This window comes from Pelodiscus sinensis, chromosome 15, assembly GCF_049634645.1.
Source record: "Pelodiscus sinensis isolate JC-2024 chromosome 15, ASM4963464v1, whole genome shotgun sequence".
In the NCBI taxonomy this organism is placed as follows: domain Eukaryota; kingdom Metazoa; phylum Chordata; order Testudines; family Trionychidae; genus Pelodiscus; species Pelodiscus sinensis.
In genome coordinates, this window is record NC_134725.1 from 16,583,338 (window position 1) to 16,603,648 (window position 20,311).

General features: G+C 45.3%; 1 protein-coding gene across 20 annotated transcripts in view; it reads right to left on the bottom strand.

Moving 5' to 3' along the window:
- HIC2 (HIC ZBTB transcriptional repressor 2) overlaps positions 1-20,311 on the bottom strand; it is a 135,850-nt gene that overhangs the window by 70,850 nt on the left and 44,689 nt on the right. Inside the window, exon 5 of one of the 20 annotated variants that reach the window (XM_075898252.1) lies at positions 11,016-11,077. The exons of the other annotated variants lie outside the window; for them this stretch is intronic. The gene's annotated coding sequence lies outside the window, so the exon portion shown is untranslated. The remainder of the gene's footprint in view (positions 1-11,015; positions 11,078-20,311) is intronic. 20 annotated transcript variants of the gene reach the window in all.

Here is a 20,311-nt window from a genome sequence, read left to right on the forward strand (position 1 = left end):
TGGATCCAGCGCAAAGAACCAGGGCAAAGTTGTTGAGGGGAAGGGGGGGGGGGGGGAAGGACCGCCCCTTTAAAAGGAACCCCCGGTCACATTTGGTCAAGGAAAAAAAGCTCTTCCCCTTTAAGAAAATGCATTTAGAGGCTTTTTGGACACATCAGGCTCCCACCAGCCGACGCCATCTTTATTTCTATATCTTTAATGACTGCACCAGATGGCTCCCCTGCCCAGGTCAGCACAGGGAGCTGGAAGGATAGGGTCGTTTTAGAGGGCACAGGGGAGGCTTTACAAGCCATAGGGGGAGGGGGAGCTTTGCCAGTCACACCCTGGGGAGAGCGGGGGAGCCACATGGGGCTTGTGAGCTGCAGGTTGGCCATGGCTGTTTTAGATGCTCACAGTTTACCAGTTTTCCTGTTTGGTTTTCCCTTTGATATTTATATACCTTCTGCTTCTTGTTTCCTGCCCCCCTTCCATTTTTTTCCTGCCCCTTTTCCCCTATTTATTTTGGTTCTGGACATCCTAAACTCAAAACTCCAGTCATCTGAAGAAATGGGCTGTGCTCACACCAACTATCTACATGTTTTGTTAATCTATAAAATGCTACCAGACTATTTGTTGTATTTTAAGTTTACTAATCTTTGTTTACGATAACCCGCTGTATGAATACAAGCAACATACAAAATTTCTGAGTCTCAGTTGTGCAGTCTATAAAAGAGAGAGAAAAAAATCATGCAACACCTTAGAGTTTCTTATGGCTCAGATATGGGGAGCTTTGCCCTTCCGGGGGTGTCTGAGTCTCTCTTGCTGCTGCCCATATACACTCAAGGATCTGGAGGGATCAAGCCTGTATATAGGGGTGGACCCCTTCGCTCACACACACTAACAGGAGTTGGTTCTGGGGAAGCCTGGCTTTTTGGAAGGGTCAGAGGCCCCCTCCACACAGGAGCCGGGATCTATCCCTTTGGGTAGGATGCTGAGAACAGGTACACTTCATCCATAACACAGGATCTAAAGCACACAAAGGGATGGCACATCCATTGAGATGAAGCTATTCACCCATCTCATGGCAGTTCGGAGTTTTATTCATCTCCATGGGATGTCCTCATTCAACTCAAATCATCATATTGTGAGGAATGGGTCACTTCAAATCCTCCAATACAAGCAGTGGAGCCTTTTCCTTCCATGGTCCCTCAAGCCCTCCTGTTTAAAAGTATGCTGCTTGTAAAAATAAGTAGATCTGTTGCACTATACACACACACACACACACACACACACACACACACATAAATTAGTATCATGAGCTTTCGTGGGCAAATCCCTTCTTCAGATGAGACTATCTTAAGTGGAGAAAAAAAGGTGGAACCCTCAGAATAAGAAGGAAGAGGAAAAAAATAAGAACAGAGACAGAAAAAAAAGTTACCTGTCCATTGTAGTCCCAATGCTAATCATGAGTGGGCTAGAAGTGCCCCATACTTAGCTTTGGATGTCAATTGGGTATTGAATGTAAAGGAATCTGGTGTTCTAACAGGTTAGCCAGTTAAAGTCTTTGTTCAAGCCCAGGAAGATGGCATTAGATTTGCAGATGAATGACAATTCTGCATTCACTCTCTGTTGGCTTGTGACATTCCTTTGTAAAAGAATGGCTAATTTTAAGTTCATTAATGAGTTGCCAGGAAGGTAAAAAATGTTCCCCTACAGGTTTCCATGTGTTACTGTTTCCTAATATCTGTCCATTTATCCTTTGTCAGAGAGACTGATCAGTTTGGTCAATGTACATGGCAGAGGGGCACTTTAAAGGCTTGCCTATATATACTCTATGCTGCAGGGGTGTAGCTGTGCCACCTTACTACTTGAGTGAAAATGCAGCCTCTGCCAAAGGGAGGATTTCTGCCAGTCAGTGTAGGTATTCCACTTCCCCAAGAAGCAGCAGCTATGTCAAGTATCTCCCTTTGACATAGGGCTGTCTACCCTGGGAGTTAGACCAGGCAGTGTAAATGCTTGCATGGATTTTCTTGAAATTTGCTATGCTTTGTGGGAGTGCAGAGCAGGGTTAGTGTGGAGTAATTTGAGCCAGGGATTCTGGAGATATAATCCCTGGTGGGAAATAGCCATATCTGAAAATGTTTTTATATTTGTCTTATTTTGGGTATTTTTTATTATTATTATTTAATCTTTGCATGGAGCTGAAGATCAAACTATTGCTGTGATTAAGTGCCAATATAGTCTCCATTCAGTTTCCACCCAACATAGTGTCTGGCCCCAACAAAGTCTTTGGAAGATCCACATTGTGAATGGTGTTTCAGAACATGTTCATTTAGCTTGCATTGATGTTCAGACTCGAAGGACTGAAGTGTGCATGTGCCAATAGAGGAAAAATGATTTTTAGGCAGCCACTTCATGTTTGTCTGGGCAGTCCAAGGAATGTGCTGACACTTCTGTCCCAAGTGAACATCATTGCCACTGATGTTTCTAGTCCAAACCTTTGTTCCTCTGCGCACAAAGAGAGACAGTGGTGTGGGCAACACCTCCCCGCATACCCTGTTTAACAGTGTTATATGGAATCTGGTGAGTGAGAGTGACGAGCTGTAAGAAAGCTAAGAGCTTGCACATTGTAGCATCTGTGGTGTATGTTAGGAGGGCCTACTGAGGCATTGTTGAATTGAAGACAGAGTTAAGATTGTATAGACAGACAGCCCTAAGTGAGCATTTCCTAGGTTATGAGAAGTTTTAAGTTTTGTTCAACTCAATTCCACCAAAGAACCTTAACTCTGCATTAAATGTAGTTTTTTGACACTGAAGAAATAAGCTTTTGGGAAGCACATAGACCTTAAAAACAAAACAAAACAAAAACCCCTGTGACTAAGGGCAAAGGGCGTCTGTTGGACAGGGAGGGGGAAGAGAGAGTGTGTGTTATATAGATTAGATTGATTTAAATCAACAAGCAGAAATTCCTGAATTAAATTATCCGTTTTTTAATTGTTTTGCACTATACTTTATTTTTCTGAAGTAGGCAGATTCCGGTTAACTATTAACACAGTTAGTTGCAAGTAAGCAGAGCTTTTACATTAAATGTGATGCTTTTCTTTGCTAAACAGAAGACTATACTAGATCTATACAAAACTAAGAAATTATATAGCTCAACTTGATCTTTATTCAGATTCTTACTTTTACATTTGTTAGAAATTGGGATGTTAGTGTATAGTCATTTAAACAATTAACTGCTAAGCCTGGGCTTATTAGTTAATCCAAATGACTACAGGCACACACATATCCCTTGCTGCCTCTGTATCAGAGGGAGCAAGGGGAGGCTGGAAGACAGGAGCTGTTGCCCATGGGGAACCAGCTTTTAAGCCAGCTCCCTGAGCATACCAGTTCCCTTGGAACCACTTTCCTCCCGCCACACCCCACTCCCCTGCTCCCACAGAGGCAGCAGCAAGGGGAACAGGCAGAGCTGATGTTTGGGGGAACCAGCAGGGGAGGCTGCCATGGAGCAGTCTCTGTCTGGGGGGGGAGGGGAGGATGAGGGAGTGTGAGCTCCCAGCAGTCAGAGGCTGGTCTGTGACTGCTACCACAGAGCAGCCTCTGTCCATGGGTAGCTCAGACTCTCCCTACCCTCCCCCCCCCCCCACACACACACAGATAGGGGATGCGGCCAACCCACACTGCTGCCTCTGTATCAGAGGCAGCAGTGCAGGGCGGCAGGCAGGAGTTGGTCGGCGTGGGGAACTGGTTTTTAAACTGTCTCTCCTCGTGGACCAACTCCTGCCTGCCACCACATGCTGCTGCCTCTGAGAGGCCAGCAGTGCAGGGGGTCCCTGGAAGTGGGGCTGGGAGTGCACTGGCTGCTGGCCCTGCCGCCCAAGGAACTATCAAATAGTCATGTAACCACTGAAATTTTATGTGGTTACATGACTATTCAATTACACGCTAGCACCCCTAATGTTTAATAGATTAATTTTTTATTTGTGATTTGTGCCAATCTCTATTTGGGTGGAAATTCAATTCAAAACATGCAATTTTTAAAATTATAACAGTACCTGAAAATTGCTTGATGCATAAAGTTTTTCTTTTAACATGTTTTTCATTTTAAAATTAAACAAATGATGTATGAATAATTAATTAACTGAACTGATTGTTTCTGTTCACCCGGTCTTTAAAGATTTTAGAACTAGTAGATCCTTCTCTCATACAGTTATTAATTCATGGACTGGAAGAGGAAAGCCTTTTCTGCATGTTCAGCTCTTGGTTAAACTTTTTTTTAAATGAATTAGTCATTGAAATGAACTAAAATGAAGTAAATATTCTCTGAATGTGCAGGAGAAGCTACTGTTAAAAGCTGGTTTAGCTAATGAACAAATGGGGTTATAGGTGGTTAGCCTGCAACTTCCAGCAAATCAGTGGTTTGACTTTCTGTAAAACTTGGCAGCAAATGCACTGCTTAATTTTTTGTATTTAATTTAAATTATTCTATTATAATAAAATGTAGGCCTTAAAGTACATCATAATTTCATATTTAATTTTGAATAAGTTTATATAAAAACACTGTATTTAAATGAAATCTAATTTAAATAAAGTTTTCTATTAAAAACATTATTTTTATGCACCTTGCTCTTGGGAATAGTGAATTCCATGCATGGATCAAAGACGGTATGGTGCACTAAGGGAGGTAGCAGTACGAGTTGCCTCTGTTTTTAATTTTTTCTTTAAAGTAGACATCCTAGAGATTGGAGTATTGCCTACCAGGTTATAGTAGCTTTCAGTTAGTTACATATTATCCTTAGGCAAAGTTATACAGTATCTCTCTAATATTAACATTTTCACTCATGTAGATCTTTATTCCCTGTATACTGCATTAATAACTGAGTATATTGTGAACATTGGCCACATCAGTTGGGAAATAAGAATTTTGTCTTTTCTCTCATCTAAAGAAATAGCTCTTCTCTAGAAACATCACTGGACAACTAGATTTAAGGGGTTAGGGGAGTGGGGTGAAAATGCAGGAGATATTTGCTTCCCAAGAATGTGTACATTAGCAAGGCAGGAGCTCATACTATAGATTTTTATGCAGCATGAATGAGTGTTCTCACACATACAATAAAGCTTAGCTTCTGTTTTAAGCCATCATAACCAGAACACAAGTAGAACTGAAATATTGTTTTGAACATGTCTCAGACTCTCCCTCCCGCCTCTGCAAATCCTATGCAATGACCTGGGCAGCATTAGAATGAGAGCTACAGCAGACACAGCTCATCCTCTATGCTACCTGGGAGACATGCTGAGAAGGCAGCCCTTTGCAGCAAGTCTCTTTGGAATGCAGCATGGCCCCAGGGCAGCAAGAGTGGTTTCCAGAGAGGCTGTTTGCCAATTGTTGCTTTTTGGGTCCCACTGTTCTAATCTTTTAATATTAGACAATCGGGATCAAAGGCATCGGAATCCACACCTCTCTCAACCTAACTCTCAGGGAAAATGCTGAGCCTCATTAGCAACCTCACCTTGCTGGAGGAGAGCCCCATCCTAGGCACAGAAACCAGAGGTTGGCAACAGGGCAAAGGAGATCTTAGGTAAAATTTTCAAAAGTTCCAATGTGACTTAAGTGCCTAAATCACTTCAGCTTGGTTGGCACTATGTGATTAGGGTGATGTAAGTGGCTTTGTGTCAACCTAGCTGTGGGAGAGTCTTAATTTAAATTTGGCTACCGCCAAGGAAGTGACTCTCTGCCAAGTCTACACTGCAGATTTAGAGAGATAACTGAGGGGGACAGAGTTATAGTAACCTAACCCTCCTCCCCCAAACAGTGCTATGTCGATGGAAGAGCATCTCCCATGGACACAGCTACTGCCTAAGGGAGGTGCACCAGTGAGAGAACTCCCTCCCTTCATCAGAGAAGCATCTTGATGGAAGTGCTATAGTGGCACTGATGCAGTGCCTTCAGTGTAGAGATGTTAAAATGCATTTAATAATAAAAATAAAAATTTCAGTGGCTACATGGTTTCAACAGCTACATAGTTGTGGCAGTTGGCTCCCTGGAAGCCAGTGCATGCAGAAAGCTGGCTTTTAAGCCTACTCCCTGTGTGTTCCAGCTCCCACTTGCTGCCCCTGCACTGACACTCCCACACTGCTGCCTCTGATATAGAGGCAGCAGCACATAGAAAAGCAGGTACCTCCCCAGGAGCCATAATGCCTGGGGAGCTTTTAAGCTGGCTCCCTGCATGTACTGGGAATCTGCGTGTAACTGTGAAGGTTAACCAATGAGCACAGGCTCATAAGTTAGCCACGTATACAGTTACACTTTCACTTTCCTAGTGTAGATCTGTCCTTAATGACATCACAATCCTAAGTGGAAGTGTAATAGAGAGGTAGTCTGATCTTGCTAAAACAAAAGGAAAAACTATGTAGCACTTTAAAAGACTAACAAGATGGTTTAGTTAGTCTTTAAAGCGCTACATCGTTTTTTCTGAGTGGCAGAGTTACAGTTGATGCAGTTAGGCTGACACAATATCAGGGTACACATTACACTACTCATATCGACTGTTACTGACTTTCAAAAGTCACGCCACAATATCGCAAAGCAACAGTACAACCCATATGAATGCTTCTGATGAGGATGCACACTCCTGACACAAGAAGCCAAGTATGCAAACAAGCAATTTAATAACTGTTGTGGCTGTATGCCAATGTAATTATGTCCATGTAAATTCTGTAGCAGAGACATGGCCTGAGAAAGTTAAGGGAACTAATGGTAAGTTATTTCTGAATCCTTTCCATGCTATCAGATTTTGCTTAGGACAGTGGTCCCCAATGTGGTGCTTGCAGGCGCCATGGCATCCGCTGGGGAATTTGTGTGTGCCTGCTGAACAATCTGGGCCAGCCCTGCCCCCGGGCATGCGGCACGTGCGGTGCTGGCCACAGCCCCAGCCCCGGGCACGTGGCACATGCCGGTGCCGGCCCCGGGGTGCATGGGCAGCCCCTGTCCTGGGCGCACAGCGCATGTGCAGTGCCGGTCCCAGGTGCCCGGCCGCCCCAAGAGGTTGGGGACCACTGGCATAGGGTATGAACAAGACTGAACCCTCCCTCCCTCTCATGTTTGCCAGAATGCTTACCTTGTGTTTCTATAATGTAGGCCATCTCTAAACTTACTTGTGGCTCATCGGTCCAGAGGTCGATCTTCTGGCATTCAATTTAGCAGGTCTTAATAAGGACCCAGTAAATTGAACACTGAAGGCACCCCTATCAGCACGGGTACTCTTACTCCTCCCAAGGAGTACAGGAAGTGAATGGGAGCATTTCTCCTGTCGACCTCCCCCAGTGGGAACGGTGCCAAAGTTACGTTGACTCCAGCTAAGCAAATAACGTAGCTGGAGTTGTGGATCTTAATTCAAATTTATCCCCTAATGTAGACCTGGCCTTAACTTTTTTACTAGGACAAGTTAGACTAGAAGCTGAGTCAGCTGTTTTTTCTGTAGTCCCTACCCTTTGACTTGTCCTCCCCGGAGTTAAAATTCCCCACATACACTCCCGCTTCTGACCCCCGCAAGATTGCTGATTTCCAGGCTGTGGGAAGGAGCAGTTTCTTGGTAACACTTACTGGGTAACCATTCACATCCTTAACATCCACCATGAAAGTTGACTGAAAGACCACATGCCAAAAGCAGTTATCAATTGTTCACTATCAAACTGTAGGACACATCAATAGAGGTCCCACAGGTATCTGATCTGAGTACGGTACTAGTCAATGTTTTCAGAAGCTTCAGAGGGGTAGCTGAGTTAGTCTGTACAAGATAAACTTAAAAAACAACAAATAGTCTGGTAGCACTTTATAGACTAACAAAACATGTAGATGGTATCATGAGCTTTCGTGGGCACAGCCCACTTCTTCAGAGGTTTTCTTCAGAATATTTTCATTTATGATGGATGAAAGTGTAGGGAGTATGCTTACAAAATCTGCAGATGACATCTCAGTCAGAGGAGTTACAAGCAATCTGGAGAAAAGGATCAAATTTTAAAATGATCTTGACAAATCAGTATGAAATCAACAAGATGCAATTCACTAAAGACAAGTGCAAAGAACAACTTTTGGGAAGAAAAAAAGTGGAAAATAACTGGCTAGGCAGCATTACTAAACAGAACTCTATGAGGCTGTAGATGTAGACGATCACAAATTGAAAGTCAGTGTGATTTTGCTGAAAGGGGGGGCATTCTGGGATGTATTAACAAAATAGTGAAGGTAACCATTCCACCCTACTCAGCACTAGTGAAGCCTCAATTTAAGTATTGTGTTCCGTTTTGGGTGCCATATTTGAAAGGATATGAAAACACTGGAGACAGTCAAGAGGAGGGCAAAAAAAAAAAAAAAAAAAAAAAAAAGTTTAGAAAACATGACCTAGGAGGAAATGTTGACAGAACTGGGAATGCTTAGCTTAGAGAAGAGAAGGCTGAAGGAACACATGAAAGAATTCACATAAATGAAAGGCTGTTATAAAGAGGACAGATCAACTATTCTCCATGTCCACTTAGGACAGGACAAGTAGTAATCTGCTTAGTTTGCTACAAGGGATACTTAGGAATAACATTTTTACATCCAATCTAACAGGTTACATAAGAGGTTGTAGAGTCCCTATTACTGGAGGCTTTTAAGAAACATGTTACATTAACTCCTGTCTATCGGTCTAGGTCAGTGGTCTCCAATCTTTTAACCACAAGATCACTTTTTCAATAGATGTGCAATGTAAGATCCACCTCAAACCCAAATACCCTTGTGCCACTTCCTTTCCACCCCTTCTCTGAGGCCTCACCTTGCTCACTCTATCCCCCTGCTTCCCCCATCCTCACTCACTTTCACCAGGCTGGGGTAAGGGGTTGAGGTGAAGGCTCTGCTCTTGGCCCAAGGAGTTGCAGTGTGGGAGGGGCTCCAGGCTTACGCCAGGGTGGGGGATTGGGGTCCAGGAAGGGTTTCAAGGTGCAAAGTCTGGGAAGGAGTGGGTGCAGGGTGAATCACATCTTGGGCAGGAGATTGGGTTAGGAATGTAAGCGACTAATTGACGATCCGATAAGCATAAGCTTATCCGATACTCTAGTAGTGACACGACTAGTTGCTTCCCCCCCCCCCCTTTGCTGCTTTTATCAAAGAGAGGCAGCGGGGGGGGGGGGGGGGAAAGCAGAAACTTGTGCTAGAGGAAGCCAGCTCCCTGCAGCACAAACTCTGTGGTGGGGGAGCGGACAGCAGGGAAACAGCGTGAGTGGGGACTGAAGCAGGTCCCACTTGCACTGGTTCCCATTGTGACTGCTTCAACCTTTGAAGTGTACAAGAGTCCTGTTGGCTCTGTGCTCCCTGCAGCATTCTCTGACCCTTGCTGCCTCTATGAGAGGTTTATAATGCAGAGCCACAGCATGGGTGGCTCCCAGAGCCAGCACGAGCCAGGACTGCTCAGTCCCAGCTTGAAACGACTTCTGGAGCTACTCCTGCTGCAGCTCTGCAGAGCAATCCTATCAACTAATCGTATAGTCAATACAAATTATATCAACTATACGATTAGCCAGATAACCACATTTTAACATCCTTAGGTTAGTGTAGGAGGAGGATCAGGGATAGGACAGGGGTTCAGGAAGCAGGCTCTGGCTGGGCACCATTTAACTGAGAAGGCTTCTGGGTGGTGGAGCAGTGGGGTTAAGATAGGCTTACTCCTACCCTAGCCCTGCATCACTCCTGAAAGCAGCTGGCATGTACTAGCAATGGCTCCATAGTGCCATGCGCTGTCCCTCATCTACAGACACTGAGCCCACAGCTTCTACTGGCCACGAATCTGTTATTGATCAATGGGAGCTGCAGGGACATGCCAGTCACTTCCAGGAGCAGCAGTTACCACAGGGATAATGACTCCAAACGTGACAGGTTGGGCATTTTAGAACTCACTGCTCAAAGAATTACATTTAAGAGAGAAATGAAAGTTATGAAATGCACAGACCAGTTAAAAACCAAACTAACCCACTTTGCAAGCAGTAACAGTAGTAACAACAACCCCACATATATGGGTTGGGTCAGGAAATGAGAGGGAAGGACAGTGTGTGTTTGTGAGAATGACAGACACACACACAGGCCGTGTCCAGACTCAGGGTTTTTTTCGGGAAAAGTAGCCTTTTCCCGAAAAAACTTCCCCTGCGTCCAGACTCAAGCCGCGTTCTTTCGAAATTATTTCGAAAGAACGCGGCTTTTCTTTTGATGGCGGTAAACCTCAATTTATGAGGAAGAACGCCTTCTTTCGAAAGTTCCTCTTTCGAAAGAAGGCGTTCTTCAATGTAAAGAGGCCGTCTTCGAAAGAGAGCATCCAGACTCGCTGGGTGCTCTCTTTCGAAAAAGCGGATTTCTCTTTCGAAAGATCCGCCTGCAGTCTAGACGCGATCTTTCGAAAGAGGCTCTTTCGAAAGATGCTTTCGAAAGAGCCTCTTTCGAAAGAAGCCTGCAGTCTAGACATAGCCACAGTGTGTGAGAGTGAGAGAGATTTGCACTGCCAAGCTCCCTCCATCCCCTTCTCTCTGTGTGGAGAATGGGATACAGAAATGGGGGGAGGAGGGACACCCTGACATCAGCGCCACCTCTTTTCTCCCTCCCATACCCTGCATAGCAAGCAGGAGGCCTCCCAAGGGGGCAGCCCCAAAGCAGAGGGCAGAAGCAGCATAACAGTGGGGGGAGGGGCAACTGAAGTGCCAGTGCTGATAGCTTCTCAGCCAACCCAGTCAGGATCCCCTGTCAGAGGCTCCAAGATCTACTGGTAGATTCCGATTTACTGGTTGGTTATCACTGGTCTAGGTATACTTCATCCTGTCCCCACACAGGGGGATGGACCAAGTGACATACTGAGGGCCTCACCTATTTTTGATTGTCTCAAAAGTAAATCCTAGACTCTGATGGCTTTTTCTTCTCACTGAAGAAGCCCACTAGCCCACTTCCGCCCCTCTCCCCCAAAAAAACCCTCAATTTGGAAAATGTCTTTAGAAGAAATTGGATATACTATATCTCTCACCTGTCCCCTGCATTAGCAGTTGATTGGCATCCAAATTCATCACCATAGCTCATTTACGGGCCCTGACATGAAGACAGAATGCAAAACCAGAGCATGAGAGGATTTATGTTTTCTCCCAAACAGAATTTCGTTATAGCAACGTCTAAATTCCCTCTGGTGGTCCTTAACAGACAGAACACTTCTACAAGGGACGTGTACTTGGACATCAAACCTGACACAGTGCTGGGCTAAAGTTTTCAGCAGTGACAAAGAGGCTCTAGATTCTAGTAGCAGTCAACCACAGCTCTCCAACTGTATTAGTTTTACTGAGTTAAAAATCAGCTTTTGAAGAAAGTAATATTTGAAACTTGGAAGTTTGTTCTTGATTTGGAGAATTTTACAATAGAGCAGTTTCTTAATCCCTATATGCCTATCTTGTTTCCTTCTCATTCCACCTAGGCATTTACAGCACCCATCACTGAGTTATTCCTCCTACCCTCTCTAAATTCTTTGATGCATTCAAAAAGAAAATAATAATGTTCCATCCACAGAAAGTCTCACATCTACTATATATTTGGGAGAGTTTCTCTGAGTGAGCAAGCCAGTCTGTCTGTCTGTCCAATAACTCCTCTTAAATGGTAAGCGCTAAGATCACCAAATTTGGTATACAGCTTTCTCTTATAATTTAAAGCAAAGTATGGGTTTGGTTTTGAGCGGGGGAGCTGAAGCTCCTTTCTCTACCTGAGGAATATAAGGATGCATTACAACCACATACACACAAAAAAAGAGACCAAAAAAAATCCCAGGCAGGTGAAAGGGGCTAGCTGGGGGTATGTCTCCCCCCTGCCCCACTCCACCCTCCCACTGTCCCAGGCACCCCTTAGAGAGGTCAGAGAGCATGCAGCTTCCCCCTACCCTCCATTCATATGGGAACATTGCTAGCTGTTCCCCTTAGTCAAGGAGCAAGGGAAAAGCACAATTTGCTCCATTCTTCACTCTGGCTGGGGAGTGCAGGGGGCAGACAAACCTAGACCTGCCCCAACCCGGTAATCACCTCCCCACCCCTGGCTATGCCCACTGGTGCTTCAGCAGCCATGAAGAGGTGCTTCTCCTCTGACCCCCAAGCTGCTGCATTGAGGCAGCCTGTATCCTGGGGCATCATGCATCCTGAACCCCCACCCTCACCCCTAACCCCACTCAAGAGCAATGATTTAAATGAAAAACAAAACTTAACTGGAGTTAAGGATGCAAGCAAGACCACATAAATCTTCTAGTTTATATATTAAGACAAAAATTAGCCCACACCTACCATACAGGTGCTGGGCACAACAGTGGTGCAATAAAATTGCCTGGTGCAGTGCTTACAGTGGACTTTCAACAACACTTTTTTTGTATAGTGTTCCCAGGGTGCTCCTAATGTCACTGATCACGCTGTGCTAGTGATGAAGGGAAGAGCTACTGCTTTTCATTCAGAATACAAGTGGAGCCTACCAAGCAAGAAAGAGGGTTAGGATTAAACCATTGAAGTAGTGGCCCTACTTACTGCTCCCCCCTAGAAGGCCTCTGCTTTAAAGGCCTATGAATAAGGTCCTACCAATTTCATGGTGGTGAAAAATGTGCGTGGATCATGAAATAAGCCTTTCTTTCCCTGTGAAATCGGAAGTCTCCTTGTTCCTAGTAGCACCCCATCAAAGGGGGCTTCCTACTTCCGACGACAGAGGAACGACAAACTGCTCTGGCAAAGGGAGGGGAATGGGAGACTAGACCAGGCCCAGCTCTTAGAACCTCCTGCAACTGCAACGGAAGCTCTGTGGTTGCTACCTTTGGAGTCCAGCTCTGACGTCAGCACAGAAGTGAGGGTTGCAATCCCAGGATTCCCCTGCAACAGGTTTGTGAGTAGGGATGTAAAATCCCATTTCACTGGCTATTCAGTTAAAAATATTATTTAACCAGTTAACTGACTAAAGAGGGGGCGAGCAGGGAGCCCCACAACCATCACTGGGCTGGCCCGCTCCCTCCCCCTGCAGGCAGGGGCTGCGTCAGCCCAGACACAGCAGCCCTTTCCTGCATCTCCCTGGCCATAGGCAGATGCTGCACTGTCCCAGGACACCAGAGTTGCCTCTGCCTGCAGCAGGCCAAGGTGCCCCACAGGGATGGGCTGAAGCAGCCCCTGTCCATGTTAGGCCCCCTGTGGGGCTGGAGCTGCCCCTGCTTGCCCATCAGTTAACCTGTTAAACCTTAATATCCCTATTCGTGACACACACCCCTCCTCTCACACATCTTCTTTTGGATCAGGATCCCATGGTTATAACACTGAAATTTACCAATTCTCAAATCCTATGGCCATGGAATTGGCCATAATGGACTATGAATTTGGTAGGGCCCTGCCTATTAGAAAGGACCCACAGACTGCTTAGGACTTTTCAAACTGCACAAAAATTGTTCGTCATCCCTTCTGAGTGCTGACATGCTGCTCCTCCCCATGCTGCAAGTCTGAGGCACAATATAAATTGAGTATGTAGCTAGGGATATTCAATTAATCAGCTAATCGATTAATTGAAGGAATTTCCATTGACTACAGGCAGTCCCCGGGTTACATGGATCCGACTTACATCGGATCCCTACTTACAAACGTGATGAGGCAACCCCGCACTAGCTGCTTCCCCCTCCAGCAGACCAGGGAGATGCGGAGCGGCTTTTCTCAGCAGACACCTCAGCTTGAGAATAAAGAACTGAGGGAAGTGAGGTGTGGGAGAATAAAACTGAGCTCTGGAGAAATGTTTGGCTAGAGTTTCTCCTATAATATGTACCAGTTCCGACTTGCATACAAATTCAACTTAAGAACAAACCTACAGTCCCTATCTTGTACGTAACCCGGGGACTGCCTGTACTTGATTAGTCAATAAGGGGGAGCTGTGCCTCACCCTTTTAAATATAGCAAGAGCCATCGGTGTCACTTACTACATTTAGAAGGCAGAAGAGCAGCGGGGAACTGCAGGGATTTGTACATTTCAAAAGTAGAAGCACCTCAGGGCACATGGGTGAGTGGGGGACTCAAGCCGTCCTCTGTTGGCCCTGTGCTTCCTGCAATCTCTTCAGCTTTTGAAATGTATAAGAGCTCCATGAGGCTCTTGTACATTTCAAAAGCAGAAGCAAGGCAGCTGGAACCAGTACGAGTGGGAACTGCTTCAGTCCCCGCTCACAATGTTTCCCTGCTGTGCCTCCGCCTCTGCTGCCCACCCCCATGGAGATGGAGCTGGGGGGGAACTGGCTTTTAAGCCAGCTCCCTCCGCCCTCCAGCACCAGATCTTTCTTCCCTCCCACTGCCTCTCTCTAATAAAGGTAGCGAGGGGCGGCGTGGGGGGGTGTGACTAGTCAAATCACTACACGACTAGCTGATAAGCTTATACTTATTGGATAGTCAACAAGTCACTTACATCCCTACATGTAGGTGTCCAATGTAGGACAGATCCCAAGTTGCATCAGTGGGATAAATCCTCAAACCAGGAGGGGATTGAAAATCTATTTAAACAGATTCTAGCCTTGGTGAGAGGTATCTTCCCCTACAGGAAGAGATAAGCAAACGGGCAATCAGAGGACACTGAGACTAGAACACACTGTGGCAGACAGATGGCCACTCCGGCTCAGACTAGTCTTAGAATTTTAAACTTGTCACTTCACTTAAACACTGGCAGTTTTAGATACAAAGAAAGGGAATGGAAGATGAAAACTAAGACACCTGAGTCAAATGTCAAGAGCCTTTTTGATTCACAGAACTCCAAACTGCTCTAAGACCAAAGATTAGGCTAAAAAGAAATTCCTCTCTCTCAATACAGCACAGCCCAGATGACAAAAATTCACCTGCAGCTCAGCTACACTCTAGCAGAAAATTCACCCATTATCACCTCCCACCTGACAAAATTAGCATGTTACTATAAGCTGTAAAGAGCAATTGAGATCAAACATAAAACTAGCAACACGCTGGTCTCCTCCTAATGTGAGGGCTGGCAAAATACCACCCAGTGAGAGCCTCAGCCAGGTTTCCTGCCTGTTCACCCCTCTGCACAGGATGACCATGTGCTTCTCTCAATTCTGTGAGCACAGGGGGAGAAGGGGAGAGGCTCCATGGCCTGTCCCTGTACCAGCACAATCTTGCAGCTCCCACAGGCAGGAAAACCCTGAGGTTTCAGCACTCGGAGAAGCACATGGCTCCCACAGCCAGTTGCTAAAAGAGGCATGCAGGGGCATGGAAGGCAGGAAGCCTGGCTGAGGATCCTGCCAGGCTGTTGGCTGGGAGGCACCCAGGTAAGTACCTCCCTGCCAGAACCTGCGTTGGGCATTCCAGCCTCCCTCCTTCCCTCTGCCTTCTTCCTGCACCTCCTACCTCACATAATCCAAACCCACCCGCAACCTTCTGCTCCCCTGCCCCACGTAACCCAAACCCTCCACATTCCAAGTCTTACACCCATACCCCCTCCCAGACCCGGAACTCCAACCCCCTGCCTTAGGTCACAACCCAAATCCCTGCACCCCATCCTACATTCCTCCTTCAGGCCACAAACCTCTCCCAGATCTTGCATCCCCTGCCCCCATACTGCCTCCCTTCATTCAAACATCCTCCCACATCCCACACCCCTTCCTCCACCCTAATCTCCTATCCCGAGCTCCCTTCTGCACCCAACCTCCCTCCCAGACCCTGCGCCTCCTCCATTAATACTGTGAAGAGTGCAGTCCTTGACAACTTACCAAATTCTTGGAGTGACCCCCCATCAAAAATTATTGCCTACCCCTACTCTAATGGGTCAGAATCTAGTCTTTCCCCAGTAGGGTGAGTTAATGCCACAATATACTATTGTTAGGATACAGAAAGCACAGAACCAGGAAATCCAGTGTTCACACCAACACTGACTTCTTCACTCACACCTTCCTCCACATATGCCTTTTAGCACAGGGAACCCACATTAGTCATTTAAGTGTGAAAATTAATGCGGGTTTGGGCACCTAGAATCAAAAGCCTCCCGTTCCCAAGTTCAGAGGCCCTCCCTTAGGTTTGGGATAAATGTGTTTTTTATAAATCTCTCTACCACTTGGTTTGTAGAAGAGTTTGCCACACTATTTTTAAACTGCATGCAACTAAGCTAAAAACATAGCCTGAAACACCCACCCAATGCTGTCACAGCCCAGAAATGCTGGGATTTTAAAACTCCAGTCCAGGCCAGTATAAAGGGACTGCACACACACGTGTCAATCAGCTTCAATGGCAAAACAGAGAAGCCCAGGATGGGATTTCAAAATGGCACAAACTTTCTTGGTGGGAGAAGCTGCCAGTCTCGCAATACACAGGGAACATTCTGAATTGTTAGTATTAATTGACAGGTGGGTACTTGGAGACGCAGGCTCTACTTCTATTCTAGTTTTTCTTCATCCATCTCCAAATTCAAATAAATTGAATCTTTAGGTAGTAATAAAGAAAAGAGGAAAAGAAGCCAGTTATATATAAACGATATAAAAGCTAGATATTTTATGAACAGTTTTTTTTCAGACTTAAATTGCCTATACACAGTCTGACGTTTTTACTTTAACCTAGTTTAAAAGCAAACAAAAAGGAAGAAATCTTTCACACAATGCACAGTCAACTGACGGAACTCTTTGCCAGAGGATGGTGTAAAGGTCAAGACTACAACAGGGCTCAAAGGAATTACATAAGTTCGAGGATAGGTCCATCAACAGCTCTTAGCCAGGATAGGTAGGAATGGTGTCCCTAGCCTCTGTTTGCTGGGAATGAGCAATGAGTGGTGGATCACTTGATGATCCCCTATTCAGTTTGTTCCCTCTGATAAGTCTGGCATTGGCCATTGTCAGAAGACAGGATAGTGGACTAGATGGACCTTTGGTATGACCTAGTATGGCTGTTCTTATGAGGAATATCTCCCTCCCTCCCTTAGCACCAGTGGGGGGCGGGGGGGGGGAAGCACCACTACAGGAGTGCAGGGTATTTACGGAGAGTGGTAAATAGGTAACAAAATTCTGGGGCGCAAAGGCAGCAAAAAAGCCTGCTATTGTTCTAGGTTTGGGTACTCAGACTGATAATGAAGATGACAGAGCTAAGCCCACATGATTCCTGAACAGCTTAAGGGTTCTGTTATGAAGCAGGTAAACTAATATCACTTGTACCTGTTCCAAACCACATATTAATACAGCTTCTGTTTCCAAAAAATCTGCTGGCTGCTCTCCTGGAAGGAGCTCTTATCTCCAAGACGATCTTGCATTTTTTGCCTAGTTTCTGAAAAAGGATCTCAAATAAGTGGCTGGAGCAGGGTTTTGGAAACTCCAGTGTTTATCTTTGCTGATAAGCCTGCAATCTTGCTGGGAGCACATCAGCCAGGTGTAGCTAAATGTCCTCTAGCCAATGCCTTCTTACAGAATGGATTCTAGGCCTGGGCATTTCATTTAACCCCTTAATGGCCCGTGCTTAATAATTTTCTGCACCCAAGTTTTTGTAAAAGAGGCACATACAGAAATAACCCAATCACTGGGAGACAGTCAGCAAGAGCCCACTGGTTTTCCTCAAGCTGGAGAACTGTTCAATGCAAGGAGTATTTAGGAGATCTGATCCTTTGCTAGTGGGTTGAAAGCCTGATCATTCAGGTTTGTTAATACATGAGTTTGCGTGTGTGGACCAAGAGCTCAAGGCAAAAATATCAAGGGTCCCTAGGGCCTTCCGAAGGTTGTGATGCCTAGAGCTTGGGCTGCTGAAAGCTACAAACAAGCAACTGTTCTCTCAAACAGCTTCCACTTCTCTTCCTCCACCACCTCCAATACTTTTCAACACACCTTGCCCAGCCATGTGCTTTGCCTGAGGTGTTTTTGAAAAGGTATTTTCCAAAGTTTGTTTGTATTTATGTTATACAGTGCACCAGGCTTTCAGAAGTACCAAGCGCTCGTAGAGGGAGTCTGCACTTAACCTGCTGCAGCCTTTATTCCAGAAACACTTCTTGCCATGTGAGAGAACATTTACTCATTAACTGGTCCATAAAGAACCACTACCTCTAGGTCTGCCTGTCCCCCATACTGTAAATATCACATACCTACTATTTCTTTGTATTGCTGTATTACCTGTCTTCCCGTTGCTCATCAACAAAAAAACAACCTACTGGAAATCTAAACTGAAATGTTTTCCTCTGTTTTGGAGCAACACAGTGGGTCTTGGATTTCTAGTGCTCCAGAAGGAATCAGAAGCCAGGCAAAGCATTATAATGAGTCTACTGGAATTTCCATTACAGTATTACAACTCAGAGACACCGTGCAATAGAGCCAGGAATGCTTGCCGGTCGGTGTTCACAGGGCCTGGCAGAACTCAAGTTTGATGAAGCCAACAAGTTTCTTCAATACCATTTGCAAAGATTTATTCAACTCTCATGACCAGCTTAACATTGTCTTACTAAAAAGAAACACAAGACCATAAAATTGTTTCCAGACAGAAAAGCATAGAGACACAAACTTTTGTTTGGATTCTGATACAAAAATATAGGTTTCATGTGCAACCCTGCTAGTGCACCACAGCCCTCACTGTTTCTGCTGATTTTGCTTTCACCTCCCAATGCAAAGCTAGCTGAGTTTCAGCATGCAGGTCTTTGCAGGGATAGCTGTAAGTCAGGCATGTCAACCTGACATTTGGAGGGCTGCATGCAGCCCGCTGGAAAATTTTTGCAGCCTACTGGCTGCTGGGAGCACATAGCCCAGTGCCTGCTCATGCCCAGCCAGGCTGCTCTGTGCACATACACACAACTGACTGGGCGCTCTGCACTGGACACTCCAGCAGGCGCTCACAGCCAGCCAGGACGCTCCACACACACGCTCATGGCCGCTCCATTGGGTGCTCCAGCAGGTGCTCACAGCCAGCCAGGACGCTCCACACACACGCTCATGGCCGCTCCATTGAGTGCTCCAGCAGGTGCTTACAGTCAGCCAGGACGCTCCGCACACATGCTCACGGCCGCTCCACTGGGTGCTCCAGCAAGTGCTCACAGCTGGCCGCTGTGCTCATGTTGCCCCACCGCCTCAGGCGGCAATGTCAACTCCAGGACCCAGCTATTAGGCTGAGGGGGGAAATGGGGCAGGGAGAGCCTGGCTCTGGGGGAGGAGGGATGGGTTATTTTGTTAATATTTAGTTAGTTAGTTATTCCCAAATAAAATCACAAAATGTATATTAATTTGATATCAATAAATGTGCCTTTTTTTTTTGCAATTGCACGAATAATTCTATCTTTATGCAAAATCTCAAACGTACAAAGTATCTGAAATTTTCACAGAAGCCTGTTCTTTTCGATGGACCATGGTCTATACTTGTTTTTATTTCAACAAAACAAGGTATGTATCATATATAAAGTTTAAAAGTACCTTAAATTTATATTTAAATTAAAAATTATGTAAAATTAATTTTAAAATTATTTAATATGAGCAAATAATTTTACACATCAAATTATTGTAATATTATAAAACATACCTAAAAGCCAGGTGTCCGGTATTGGTGCCTAAAATGGGTTTTGTTTTTTTGTTTTGTTTTGTTTTTTTGCTCGACAAATCATGGGAATCGTAGGTGGCCCTGAAAGCTATCAGTTTTTTTTCACGGCCCTCAGCAGGCTTCGAGTTTGACATGCCTGCTGTAAGTCACATTCCCCCTCATTGTTGGCTTATCCTACACAATCCAAATAAAGTTTTGCTAGAGAGAAACAGCCTTTCAGAACACAAAATAAACTCCTAGAAACTGAAAATGACTTTTCTCTTCTGAAATGATCCAAACAACTGAAGTGCTGGGAACCATGATAAAGGGGGAGCGTGGAGATGTGCTAAAGAAGTCGAGGAACAGAAGTGGGCAGGGTGAGCCAACTGCTAATGTCACTCAAAGCCCAGAAACCCTCTGGAAAGGGTTAGCTGCATGCTAGACTGCTGAAGAATGAAAATGGCTCTGCTCTTCACTGGGCTCTCTCTTAGGAGGTTCTGAACAAGTTTGGGCAAACTCAGGGACATTGACCAGAGCTGGGAGGCCTGGTCATTTAAAAGGGCACAGAGTTCCATGCCACTGCTACTGTATGCAAGTACAATACGGTTTTGGGTCCAAGAACTACATTATCAGGAAGAAGGGGACATTACAGCAGTTCCAGTGTGAGAGAAAACGACAAACTGTCCCTAGTACGTAGATGGTCACAGAGCATTCCCACAGAGTGACCAAGTGTTTTCCTATCAGATATCATCAAAGTACCCTTCAGAAGTGAGGATTTATTATACCCAATTTCCAGATAGGTGAACTGAGTCAG